We start from the raw sequence: 13,026 nt of genomic DNA, 5'->3' as shown, positions 1-13,026 counted from the left end.
AATAGTACAAACATTATTTAAAATTAAAAAAATATATTTTACTGTACATAAGAATGATGGGAAAGTGTGTGGCCAGAGCAAACTTGTTTTATGTTGGCCGAGATGTGTGAAGTTTGAGGTGGGTGTAAGTTGTTTGATGATCCAATTCCTTTCCTCTTAATTTAAGTAGGGACAATTAACAAAGGAAATGTGGGCATGAGAGACAAACAATTTTTAAAGAGAACATATGTGGTGGTTTTGTGCAGTGGAACCCACCTTCCAACCCCTTGACTGCTTTGAATTTTTACTCTTCAGCTTAGCAAAAACTGTATTTGTATTTATAACTGTATTTCTATAGTACATTTTGATTTGAAATGATATCTGACCTCTACCAAATCTCTGGGTAACTAAAACTTTATAATATCTCAGCCCCATTCATCCCAATGTACTGGCAATTAAATCTCTTTTGTAGTGAAAAGTCAGTATAATTTTAATTAGACACGGATGATGCTGACATTCAGTAGATCCCAAAATGATCAACCTTCCTTGAGGCCATCTCTCTAAAACCCATTGGAGGGTTTTCTTGTCTGATGACCATATTGCTGCCATATATTCTTTATGTGCTTTTCTACAGCTACCACTGCCCTCCTTCTTCAGCACTCTGCAATAGGGTTTATTATAACATGAGTCATGTGGCCTGAATCTTAGAATGGGCAGCTCCTTTAAGGACTCGCCAGATGCCATACCAGAGGTAGGAAAAATCCCTCTAATCAGGCTCAGTGGTGCACCTGAGGTTGGTCAGGGAAATCTCTTAGGCATTATTCTCCTGAAGCAAAGAAAAGTCATCCAGGTTTAATATCCCTTACCCTTTTCTCACTAATACAAATATCAGGAAAGATGTCAAATTTTTCCTGGTAGATACAATTTCCTAAAGGTACTGTCACTAAAATGATCAATAAGACATTTTCTGAAATGTTATGAATTTAAGATATGATTTTGCTATCTTGTTTACAGACTATACAATCCAAGAGTATGTTTTCCTTTCATTTAAAGAACAGGAAAAAATAAATAGAAGTTGTAATCTTATTATAGGGCAGCCCCTTTCCCCCTAACAATCTGACTTTCAAATCCTTAAGCTCACCAACACATAAGTGTTGTTTTGGTTTGTATTTATATAATCCTTTTCCTCACATGAGTTCATTGTTTTGTCCTAACTAAAAATCATTTCATTAAATTCAGAACACATTCTTAAAAATGTATATTTCTATGAGAAAAATCTGTTCCTCCTGCTTTTTAAAAAAGGAGAAATCCCTGCTTCAGCTCATTTATGTAACTATTTGGTTGACATTTGTAAAATGATTTATCAAAGACAATTATTGATGAACTTATTTAATTCAAAAGATTTCCTAAAATGTTAATTTAGAATTAGTTGCATGAAAGAAAATTTGCAATTAACTAATTCTATACCAAGGTTTTACAGCAAAAAATTATGTTTATTTCCAGTTATCTTTTGTTATGTCTGTACAACGTTGTTGGTGTCTATGTATTTGACTGCCTTTTCTTTGTTTAGTCCATTGCCTATATGACCAATTAAAAATAGAACTAATGAAATTCTTTATGCCAAATTAAGTTATTCATGGATATCACTAGAACCATTTTCTAAGCCAAAGGGAATAGTATGAGTCACTAATTAAATAATCAGTTCACTTAACATATAGAAAGTACTATGCCTTCTATTTCTATAATGATTTTCTCATGATCTTTTCTTTTAGAAAATGCCCCCCAAATATGGTAGCATGGTAATAATGCTAGGAGGAGCTAGTCTATTGTGAAAGGTACCCTCATTAGAATATAACTTAGCTGTCTTTCATGGATACCTAGAAGCTTTCTCAAATGCCTAATAGTAATTCCTATTATACCTCGTACTCTAGTAATACTGATGAATTATATTTTGACCAACAATGTACTTTTTATAAAGAATCCCACTTAACTGACCTTAAAAACTTATCTCCAGCAGAATGTTTTGTAAAAATAGTGGGATAAAAATTTTTAATGTGTTTTTCTCATGTCCTCAGGAATGGAATGCTATTTTGTTAATATAAACACTGATTTCCCAGAATCGTAGCTTCTCTGATTGCCAGGTCTTATCTATGCAGAAGAAATGAATATAGCCTGATTTGCTAGTCAGGCAGCACTGCTCGGAAGGTCAGTCATTTAAGTTTCTGTCACCTTCAGGGTTAAGACCACTATGAGTCAGGTCTTACAGTCTGTTTTACCCACATTGCTCTGTGCATTGAGATATACACATTGTTGGCCCAGTGATGAATAGAATTTTTTCAGAACTATCAGAAGTATTTCTCAATATGAGAACCAACTGCCTTTTTGGATTTTTACCTTTATTTCCAAATTTCCAATACCAGTTTCTGGAATCTTAAGAAATCAGTGAATTAATTTTTAGGGCTTTCTGTGCCTATCTCACACAAACTCTGCTGGGTTACTCTCTGTTCAATGAGTAGTATAACATTCAAAAATAATTGACAATTTTAGATGGGGAATAGGTAAGGAGACTGCTGTACACTGCAGAAGCATGAGTATAAGAACCTGGCATAGGTCCTAAGAGTAAGAGAGGAAAAGAAGTTAGGATTCTCAGAACTTGATGACAAATTGAATGGGGAAGACAAGGGAAAGAAAGTGTGGAAACTGATTTTAGTGTTTTGATTGGGAAAATGTTACTCACATGAAAAAGGAAGTCCAACAGAGGAAATGATGTGCTGAAAGATTTATATAACAATTTCAATTTGGAATATTTTGATATGTAGAACTTTAATATCTAGGTAAAAAATAGATAACTGATCATTTAAAACATGGATTGAGGTTAAAATTGCTTTAAAAAATTGGGACTATATTCATAGAATTGATATTTGAAACCACAGGTACAGATGTGATTATAAAGAGATGGGATGTAGCTAGTGTCCCCCAAAAACAGCACACACACTTACCTTTAGCCTTTGTAGATTGCCTCATTTAAGGCAGGCAAAGAAAATGAATAGGAAGAGAGGCAAGGCAGAATCTGGGAGAAGGAAGGGTATACAAAATGGCTATAAGTGAGCTTGTACGAAGGGTAACTATCACCTGAGTGCTGGGGGAGTCTTTGAAAAGAGGATAGGTATTTTTTTTTTTAAATGTGAGTGAATATTTTAAAGAAAAAAAAATGCTTTGCAGTAGAGACTATGGGCATTGAAAATAACTTTTCAAATAAAGTAGGCATGGTTCTCAGATAACTCAAAAGAGTAAGTTGAGAAAAATTTATTATACTTCTGGGAGAAATTCAAAGGCAACTGCATAATACCCTAAAAAGCTTATCTAAAACTGGGAGTGTCTCAGATGATTTTGTAATGAATTAAGATTGTTTGGTGGATTTCCTTTCATTAGCATGAGAATAATCCTTTCTATTCACCAAATTTCCTTTTTATCTAAATCTAACTTATAGTTTGGAAGCAGAAAAAGTTTATTTAGACCTCAGTAGCATGCAGGTTTAGAAATATTCTTCCTAAAGTGATAAAAACAGAAAGTATGTTGTCAACCTGTTTGTTGATCAACCATATTTCCTTCAGCATAGTAAAGATTTCCCATCCTATTGCTGACTGTGCTAGAAAACTATCAGTGGATGTATTTCTTGGATGGACCAATTTACTTTGTAACGCAAGAGTATTCTTTTAAATGAAACTTACTTCCCATTTATTTAGTGTTCTATTGTCCTTGAGAGAAATTTAAAGATCAAAGGCTGATGCAAAATTTGTAAGTTTTGTAGTTCACATATATCACCAAGTGAATCTTAATATTGAAGCTACACACAAATAAGTAGGTGTCAAGAGAAAATTTTGTTTTGTTTTGTTTTGTCCAATGGGAAAGAATTCCAGCCAGTGGATAAATATGTCTTTGGCTCCACCTTCTGTACAGAATGAAAATGAACATCATAAAAAGTAACAGGTAAATCATTTAATATTTTAATTTAAAAAAATTTCACCTTTTTAATAGGTGAGATTTGCGAGTGTTTACATTCATTCACTCAGCAAATATTTATGCCTCAAGAACTATGTTAGATGCTAGTCAGAATTTTTAAAAACTATATAGTGAAGACAAAAGCAGCATCAGCATTTACTTAAGACTTGGACTTTTCTTTGAATTTTGAAAAAAAATAATATTAGGAAAAAAATACTTTGGTGTTTTTTCTAAAGGCATATACTTTTTTCTCTTTATGATTACACAGGGCATTGCAATTTTGAAGCATATTTTAATAGTGTGTCCATTAAAACACACACACACACACACCAGAGGCTGGTAAATAAAATGTCAATATATATTTTTTTAATATGTATCAAAAGCAAAGCTAGAATTCTTTTGAATCAGAAACTCTTGACTTATAGATATTGGTTTTTAATTTTATAAGGAGAGAGATTAAGGCATTTGTACACTTGACTGTTTGCTCTAACAATTTAAGTCAACTAAGACATCTAAAATGCGAAAATGTTGTAATATTTTAGGACAAATAAAATGAACATTTAATTTTTCAAAACATTCAGCAATGTAGGTATCTCATCAGCATAATTGATTGGCATCATTTTATATTTGGCATGTACTAGATCTACATCTAGTAGATGGAAGTTTGCAAAACAAAATATTTTATAGGTGCAGGTGATTCTTTTATTTACAAAATTTTTGTAAATACTCAAGAACACGATCAAAGATATAGTTAAAACAACAAATTATGAATTGTTAACCTAAAAATTCAGTATGTCCTTAAATAACCACATTTACCTTAGATCAAAGAATTACAATTCAGGTAGAAAACCAAAAACATGCTCTAAGGAGGGACAGTCAGGGGTTTAGCTGACTTTAGCTACAACTATTTTTGACTATACACACTTGGTTGCTGATTCTCTAGGAAAAATGAAAAGAAGAGACTGATTCTGTCCTCCATAAAAGTCGGTAATCATCAGTTCATTTGATCAGGATGATGGTTCAAGCAATTTTTCACTTGATGATTTCTTAAAACAATTGCTTTTTGGTCCAATCCAAGAATCTTTAGCCCAGTTCCAACAAGATAGATAGAACACAATTTTTCTATAATAGCTTCCTAGCTCCATTTTATTTTAAGATTTTTTAATTTATGCATACAAGAACTGGGATATAGGCCAGAGATGGGGCGGGGGGGGGGGCTGTGAGAGGATTCGCCAGAGACAGAGTGGGGAGCAGAACAGGAGGACTGACTGAAATACACTGCTGAAGAAACAGTGGGCAAGACAGGAGAGGTCTGCTGCCCCATGTGGGTAGCTCCCTGGTGGGCTGGGGATCCAACTTGTGCTGCAGAGGCTGTGGATAGCTTCCCAGTGCTGTGCTTAACCCCTTGCACCGCCAGAGAGGCCCCCAGCTCCATTTTAAAGATTGCTTCATAGACATCAATTTTTCACAGAATAAAATTCATTAATAGGGCCTCCCTGGTGGCGCAGCTGTTGAGCGCCGGGCTGCAAAGCTGCCCGCAGCCTCTGCAGTACCGGTTAGATCCCTAGCCGGCTGGCAAGGGTCCCACATGGTGCACAGACCTCTCCTGCCATGCCTGCTGCTCCCCTCAGCAGTTTGTTTTGTCAGTCTGCCTGTTCTGCTCCCACTCTGGCTCTGGTGAATTCTCTCACCCTCCCACGCTTCTGATTGTACCCAGTGCTTGTATAAAATAAATAAATAAATCTTTTTTAAAAAATTCATTAATATACTTGTTGAATTGATGTCAAAGAAAAAAACACTTAGTGTTGCTTCAGAAGTGAACTGATATTCAATTCCCAAATGAAATATTTATAAGCTTGGTTATAGCACCACTTGACTGGAGTCGTTAAAATGCCTTTCTGTTGTATGTCTAAATCTGCTTTGGTGCACAAGAAATGGGACGTATGGAAAACTTTATATGGTATATGTTCTTTAAGTACACTACCAGATTTAATAGAATTTTCATTTTAGTATAGCATGAAAGAACACAATTATCTCTAAAAAAATTATGCATCATAGTACCTATAAATTCAGTATGTATTAAAAAAGATTATAGCCTATATAGATCTAAAAATGACAAAATTTTAAAATGCCATTAAACTTTTAAGAGAGCCTTCAGTTTGTTTAATTATTAATTAATTATTAACTACTGGAAATAAACAGTACTTTAGTGTCAGGTTGTCACTGATGAAAAGAAAAATAAGTCCAAAATTGTCACTCAGACTTAATATGTTTCAAAGATTTAGGTGATTTTTTAAATGCTGGAGTTTCAAGTGATTTACAACAAAACTCCAGAACAGGACCAGCCTAATATAAACTTAGAACATTATCATCCAGTGAAGTACAGCAAGACATCCAAAGATCTTTCAGATCAAATCATCTTCTCTAAACCCACTCCCAACAGAAGCTACATTCTCCACCCCTAAAATTCCACCTTTGAATTAAGACATTGGAGCCTTAGGAAAGTTTAAATGAAAGTATATTCTTGAAAAAGGATAAAATAAATCAAAATTAGTCACAATTCCTATTGTGCCTTAGAAAGAAAACTTTAAAAGACAGGGGATATAAGTTCTTAAGGTAATAGCAGAAATAAGTCAAATGGTGTGTGAAATCACCTTAGTCAGTTTAGTTGTGTGTATCTTGGATGTTCCTTTTGGCACATGAAAGGCTGGACTGTATTAAGAATATTTCCTGTGACATTAGTACAAGCTAAAAACAAAACAAACTTTCAGTCAATTTTGGCTTCGATGTTAGATACTTATTTAATAAGCACAGATTAGTAAGCAGATGCTAAACATTTTTTACAACTTGTTTTGTGTTTTCTGTGATGTTCCAACTCAGTTCTTTATAGACACAGAGACTAAACCTTGCAGGAAATGTTCTCATGGTAGAAATGACAATATTCTAGATACCACACATGGGGGAGCAAAAATCTACCACCCCCAAATATGTCTTTTTGTCAAAAGTTTTATTTCATGGGAACACTCTGAAGGTTGTTTTGAAGTTGTCCTTTTATTTTTTTTCTTTTCTTTTTCTTTATTTTTTAAAGAGTAATTTATGCATAAAAGAACTGGGGTACAAGACAGAGGTGTGGGGCATGACTGGGGACAGTATGGGGAACAGAACAGGTGGATTGACTGAAATACATTGCTGAGGGGAGCATCAGGCAAGTCAGGAGAGGCCTGGTTGGCATGTGGGTAGCTCCCAGACCAGGGATCTAACTCGTGCTGCAGTGGCTGCAGATAGCTTCATAAGTTGCATCTTAATCCCTTGCGCCACCAGGAAGGCCCCTGCTTTTTTCTTTTGTCAGTATTTCTAATGCTTGATTATTTGCCAGCCTAGAGGAATGCAGAGAGATATGGGATGATTTCCTTTGAGCCCAGACAAGCATTCATATTGTGATAGACTCAACTACCAGGATTTTTCAAATGACTGGACTTGGGATCTTTTTGGGGTCAAGTCTTTAGTTTCTTAAATCCTGTTTATGCTAAGGTCTCAAAATTATAGACTATCTACATACATTGGCCACCACTAGTCTCATCATAGAGGGCCTATTTCTAACATTTATTTTGCTGGTTAACAAACCACTAATTTCACTAATGGAAATCCATACCTGACTTTCAGGATGCTAATTATCAAATGTCTGGTATGTTTCAAAGACATGGATAGGGAAGTACTTGTAGCCCTCTTTGGGGTAACTTTTCTGATCCATATTTGTCCCCTACCCCTAGACTCTTGATTAAAATATCCATCTACTCTATATGAAACTTCAATCAATCAACACACACATTTATTGTACTGTATCATTGCTAAAGTTTTAAAGTGTAAATTACAGGCATCATAAAATAAGGAAATGATTCACTGCACATGTAGTGCAATTCAGTACACTAGAAAAATGGAAATAGCTCATGGATTCCTGGTGGTAAAATGCAGACTTCAAAAGCATGAGTTAGACTTGAAAGGACATGAAAGGACATATTTGAAGAATTAGTAGATATGAACAATACATAGGGATTTTTTAAAAAAGATTTATTTATTTATTTTTTTATACAAGAACGAGGGTATAGGCCAGATATGTGGGAGGGTGAGAGGGTTCACCAGAGACAGAGTGGGGAACAGCACAGGCAGACTGACGAAGACACTGCTGAAGGGAGCAGTGGGCGAGACAGGAGAGGTCTGCCCCGCCATGTGGGACCCTTGCTGGCTGGCGGGGATCGAAATGGCGTTGCAGAGGCTGTGGACAGGTTCACCTTGTGGCGCTCAACTGCCTGCGCCACCAGGGGGGGCCCTACATAGGGATTTTTAAAAAAGATTTATTTTTAGTAATGCATACAAGAACTGGGGTGCAGGCAGAGGTGGGGGGTGTGTGTGACAGGATTCATCAGAGACAGAGTAGGAAGCAGAACAGGCAGAACTACTGAAATACACTCCTGAGGAGAGCAGTGGGTGAGACAGGAGAGGTGTGCTGTGCCATGTGGGTTTGCTCTCTGGGCAGGGTTGGAACTCAGGCTGAAGTGCCTGGCAATAGCTTGAAAACCCTGAGACTTTAACACCTGTGCCACCAGGGAGACCCAAATACATAGGGATTTTAGCAATTTTACCTTTGAATGGTGTAGCAGGGTAAAATCAGGATGTAGGCAGGAGGTGGGGTAAAAGAATTCACCAGAGTATATTGAAATACACTGCTAAGAGAAGTATCCTTGAGACAGGGAGGTCTGCTACACCTGGAGAGGCTCCCCAGGCTCTATACTTCAGGCATCAGTGATTGGTTAGGGTGACCAATATTGGGTGTGTCCTGGCTCATTATCCTGATCGCATGCATAACAGATCATCAGCTTAATGGCTCAGTTCAGGTGGCACTTCCCTCCACTCTCTTTATCCATTCAAACCTCCCAGATTTGTCACTGGGCAAAGATTGGGGGCTTAGTTTTTAAATTTAAATTGTTCCATCTCTAGGAGTTAAAAGGGCATCAGTATTTTAAATGCTTTTAGTTTAAAGTTAGTGTATGTTTATTACTTCATAATTATTTATAAATAGTTGCTTCCTAAGTCACTTGAGTCCTGCATCATGTGAAGTTCTGATTTATTTCCATTGTATGGGCTTCCCTTTTGTTTTACACTGACCCTCTCCAGCACACCCTCGCTTCTGACATTTTCACAACCCTGGATTACTGTTACTGAAATACTGGTAGGCAGGTTCTTATCACTAAACTTTTGATGTTGCAAACATCAGAGACAGCTGGTATTGGATATTCTCCTGGCAATCATGTTTTATAAATTTCCCAGTCAAAATAGTGCATGTGGTATTTTTGGATTGTTCAGGTGACTTTTCTTTCTTTTTTTAAAAGACTTATTGATGCATACAAGAACTGGGGTACAGGCCAGAGGTGTGGGTGATAAGTGGATTCACCAGAGACAGAGTGGGGGACAGAACAGGCAGATTGGCTGAAACACACTGCTGAGGGGAGCAGTGGGCGAGACAGGAGAGGTCTGCTGTGCTCTGTGGGTCACCTCCCTGGCCGGGTGTCGAACTCATGCCGCAGTAGCTGCAGACAGCTTCATAGTGCTGTGTCTCAACCCCTTGCACCATAGTTTTCCTTTTATTACATTCTCTATAAAGATAATCACTATCTAGATTTTCTTGTTTTAACTCTACCTTAATTAAACTCAGTCTTAAGGAAAGTAATTTATCTTTTTTTCTTCTTATTTTTTAAAGATTTATTTATGCAAACAAGAGCTGAGGTGTAGGCCAGAGATGCAGGGGCCTGAGAGGATTTACCAGAGACAGAGTGAGGGCCAGACCAGGTGGATTGACTGAAAAACACTGCTGAGGGGTGCAGCTGCCAAGACAGGAGTGGTCTACTGTGCCATGTGGGTAACCTCCAGGGCTAGGGATGGAACTGGTGATGCAGTGGCTGCTGATAGCTTCGTAGTACTGAGACTTAACCCCTTGTGCTATCAAGGTGGCCCTGAATGTAATTTATCTTGAATAGTTTCTTTTACTCTCATCCATATTATTGCAGGCAATGATATGTCAGTGATTATTACTGAAGTATAATACACTCTTGTGTGAATATCACAATTTGCTTTTCTAGCATTAAGGGACTCTTGGGAAGTTTCCCGCTTTTGGATTTCATAAATAAAAATCCTCTGAACATTGTAATACATGTCTTTTGAGTTGCCTGACTTTTTTTTAATTGATTTATAGTTTATCTTGTTTTATTCTATGAGCCATTTGTCATCTAATTATGTTATGAATATCTCATTCCTCTGGGTTGCCTTTCTTTTAATGGTTTCTTTTAATAATGGTAAGTATGGAGATTTAATATTATCTAAATTCTCAAAAAATTCTTTTATAATTAGCATCTTTAATAATCTTTTAAAGAAATGTTTGCCTATTTCAACCAAAATTAAGAAGGTATGGTCCCATGTTTCCTTCTAAATGTTTCATTGCTTTACTGTTCACATTTAGAACTGTGATACCAGTGAAGTTGTTTTGGATGTGGTATACAATAGGGGTCCAAATGCCATTATGGTGTTATGGAAATTCAGTTAATCCAGTGTCATTTATTAAAAAGACCATGTTTTCTCCATTGTACGATAGTGTTTTATCTTGGGTATAAATCAGTGATCAGCTATGTTTGGCTCTATTCCTGAACTCTTTATTCAATTTGATTGGCCAGTTAATTTATCTTTGCTTCAGTAACAGGTTCTCTTAATTGCTATTATGGTATCTTGTTATGAGATAGTGTAAATATTCCAGCATTGTTTCACTTTAAAATTGTGTTGGCTAGGGGCCTCCCTGGTGGCGCAGCGGTTGAGCGCTGGATTGTGAAGCTACCCGCAGCCTCTGCAGCTCTGGTTCCATCCCCAGCTGCTCCCCGGCCACCAGAGGAGGTTCCCACATGGCGCACAGACCTCTCCTGCCGCCCACTGCTCCCCTCAGCAGTGTACTTCTGTCCTTCTGCCTGCTCTGCTCCCCGCTCTGGCTCTGGTGAATTCTCTCACCCTCCCACGCTTCTGACTGTACCCAGTGCTTGTATAAATAAATAAATAAATCTTTAAAAAAAAAATTGTGTTGGCTATATTGGCCCTGCATTTCCATATGATTTTTAAAAATAGTCTTCTTGGGGGGCCTCCCTGGTCGTGCAAGGGGTTAAGTCTTAGTACTAACAAGCTAGCGTCAGCCACTGCAGCATGAGTTTGATGCCCAGCCAGGGAACTAACCCACATGGCGCAGCAGACTGCTGTTGTCTCACCCACTGCTCCCCTCAGCAGTGTATTTCAGTAGATCTGCCTGTTCTGTTCCCCACTCTGTCTCTGGTGAATCCTCTCATACCCCACCCCCGCCCTGCACCTCTGGCCTACACCCCAGTTCTTGTATGCATAAGTAAATAAAATAAATCTTAAAAAAAATCTTCTTGGTTTTCACATATGAACTAAATAAAAGGTAATAAGGAAATAAGTAAGGAAATAAATAAGGGGAAAAAAGGAACCTGTTTGGAATTTGATTAGGATCCCATCAGGATAGATTTGTAGATTTTGTTTCTTTTATTTCGCCTTCATCTTAAAGGATATTTTCACAAGATACAGAATTTAGAACTGATAGTTTTTTTCTTCAAGTGTTTTCATGCATAATGTTCCATTATTCTCTGGCATCAGAATTTCTGAGAAGTGAACGACTGATTGCATTATTATTCTCATTTATAGAGTATATTTTTTCTTATGCTGCCTCAAGATTTGTTCTTTATCTTTGGTTTTTCCTGCACAGCTATTTTAATTGCAACTTTCTGTTTCATCAAATTTGGGGAATTTTTTTAAAAGATTTTAAAATTTATTTTATTTTATACAAGAACTGGGGTACAAGTCAGAAGTGCGGGAGGGTGAGAGAATTCACCAGAGCCAGAGCGGGGAGCAGAAGGGGCAGACAGACCCAAGACACTGCTGAGGGGAGCAGCGGAGGAGGCAGGAGAGGTTCGCCCTGGCTGGCGGGGAATCGAACCAGCGCTGTAGAGGCTGCAGACAGCTTCGCAGCACGGCACTCAACCACTGCGACACTGGGGAGGCCCAAAAGTGGGGAATTTTTGACCATCTTATCTTTATTTGAAAACATTTTTTTCTCCTGTCCTTATTGGGCAATTATGTATGTAGAACTGTTTCCTGTTGTATAACTGTTCTCAGAGGCTCTGCTGATTTTTTTCCTCTGAATTATTCCCATTCGATAGTTTCTTTTTATGTACATTCATATTAATTTGATTTTTCTTAAATTATCCCTAAGTCTATCCCTTGAATTTTTTTTAACATATATTTTTGGTTCTAGAATTACCATTTTTTATTATTTTTATTTCTCTGCTGAGATTTCCTGTCTTTTTATTCAATTGTAAACATATTTTGTTTTACTTTATTATGTTTAGTTGAGGTTAGGTAAAAAAGCTAGATTAAAACCCTTAACTTCTAATATCAATACTTGGTGATCTTAAGGTTGATACAGTTGATTTTCTTTTTTATTGGCAGTATGTTCCATTTATCTGGTTTTTTACATGTCAGACAATTTTCAATTATATCCTAGAACTTATAAATGTTAAGTTGTTGAAATTGTGGATTCTGTTATTTTTCTCTGATGTGTGTTATTTCTTTCGTTTTAGCAGGCAGGTATCTTACTGAAATTTGTGAATGATGGTTATTTTATGACTGGTCTGGGAGAGCTCTGTTTATCTCCAGTGACATTTGGAAATATGGTACTTTTATTGGTCAAAAAAAAGATGGTCAGTCAGCTAGTGATTTATGAAAGGATGTTTTAAGTTCAAAACTTCCCTGGAGGTATTCAAGACTGATTTGTTTATTGATGAAACTTCACATAGCATGACTAGTTAGACTTCCTGATAACAGCTTTATATCAGGAAAAAGTCTAAAATAACACACTGAAAACTTTTGAGCAAAGTTTCTGAAACTAAAACTTATCAGAGATATCTTGGCAATTTAATGCTGAGATGAAACACATACTCA

Source organism: Talpa occidentalis, unplaced genomic scaffold (genome assembly GCF_014898055.3).
Source record: "Talpa occidentalis isolate TD23 unplaced genomic scaffold, MPIMG_talOcc4v2.1 talOcc4.2, whole genome shotgun sequence".
In the NCBI taxonomy this organism is placed as follows: domain Eukaryota; kingdom Metazoa; phylum Chordata; class Mammalia; order Eulipotyphla; family Talpidae; genus Talpa; species Talpa occidentalis.
The sequence above is the reverse complement of the archived record's forward strand: the minus strand, read 5'-3'. Positions refer to the sequence as shown.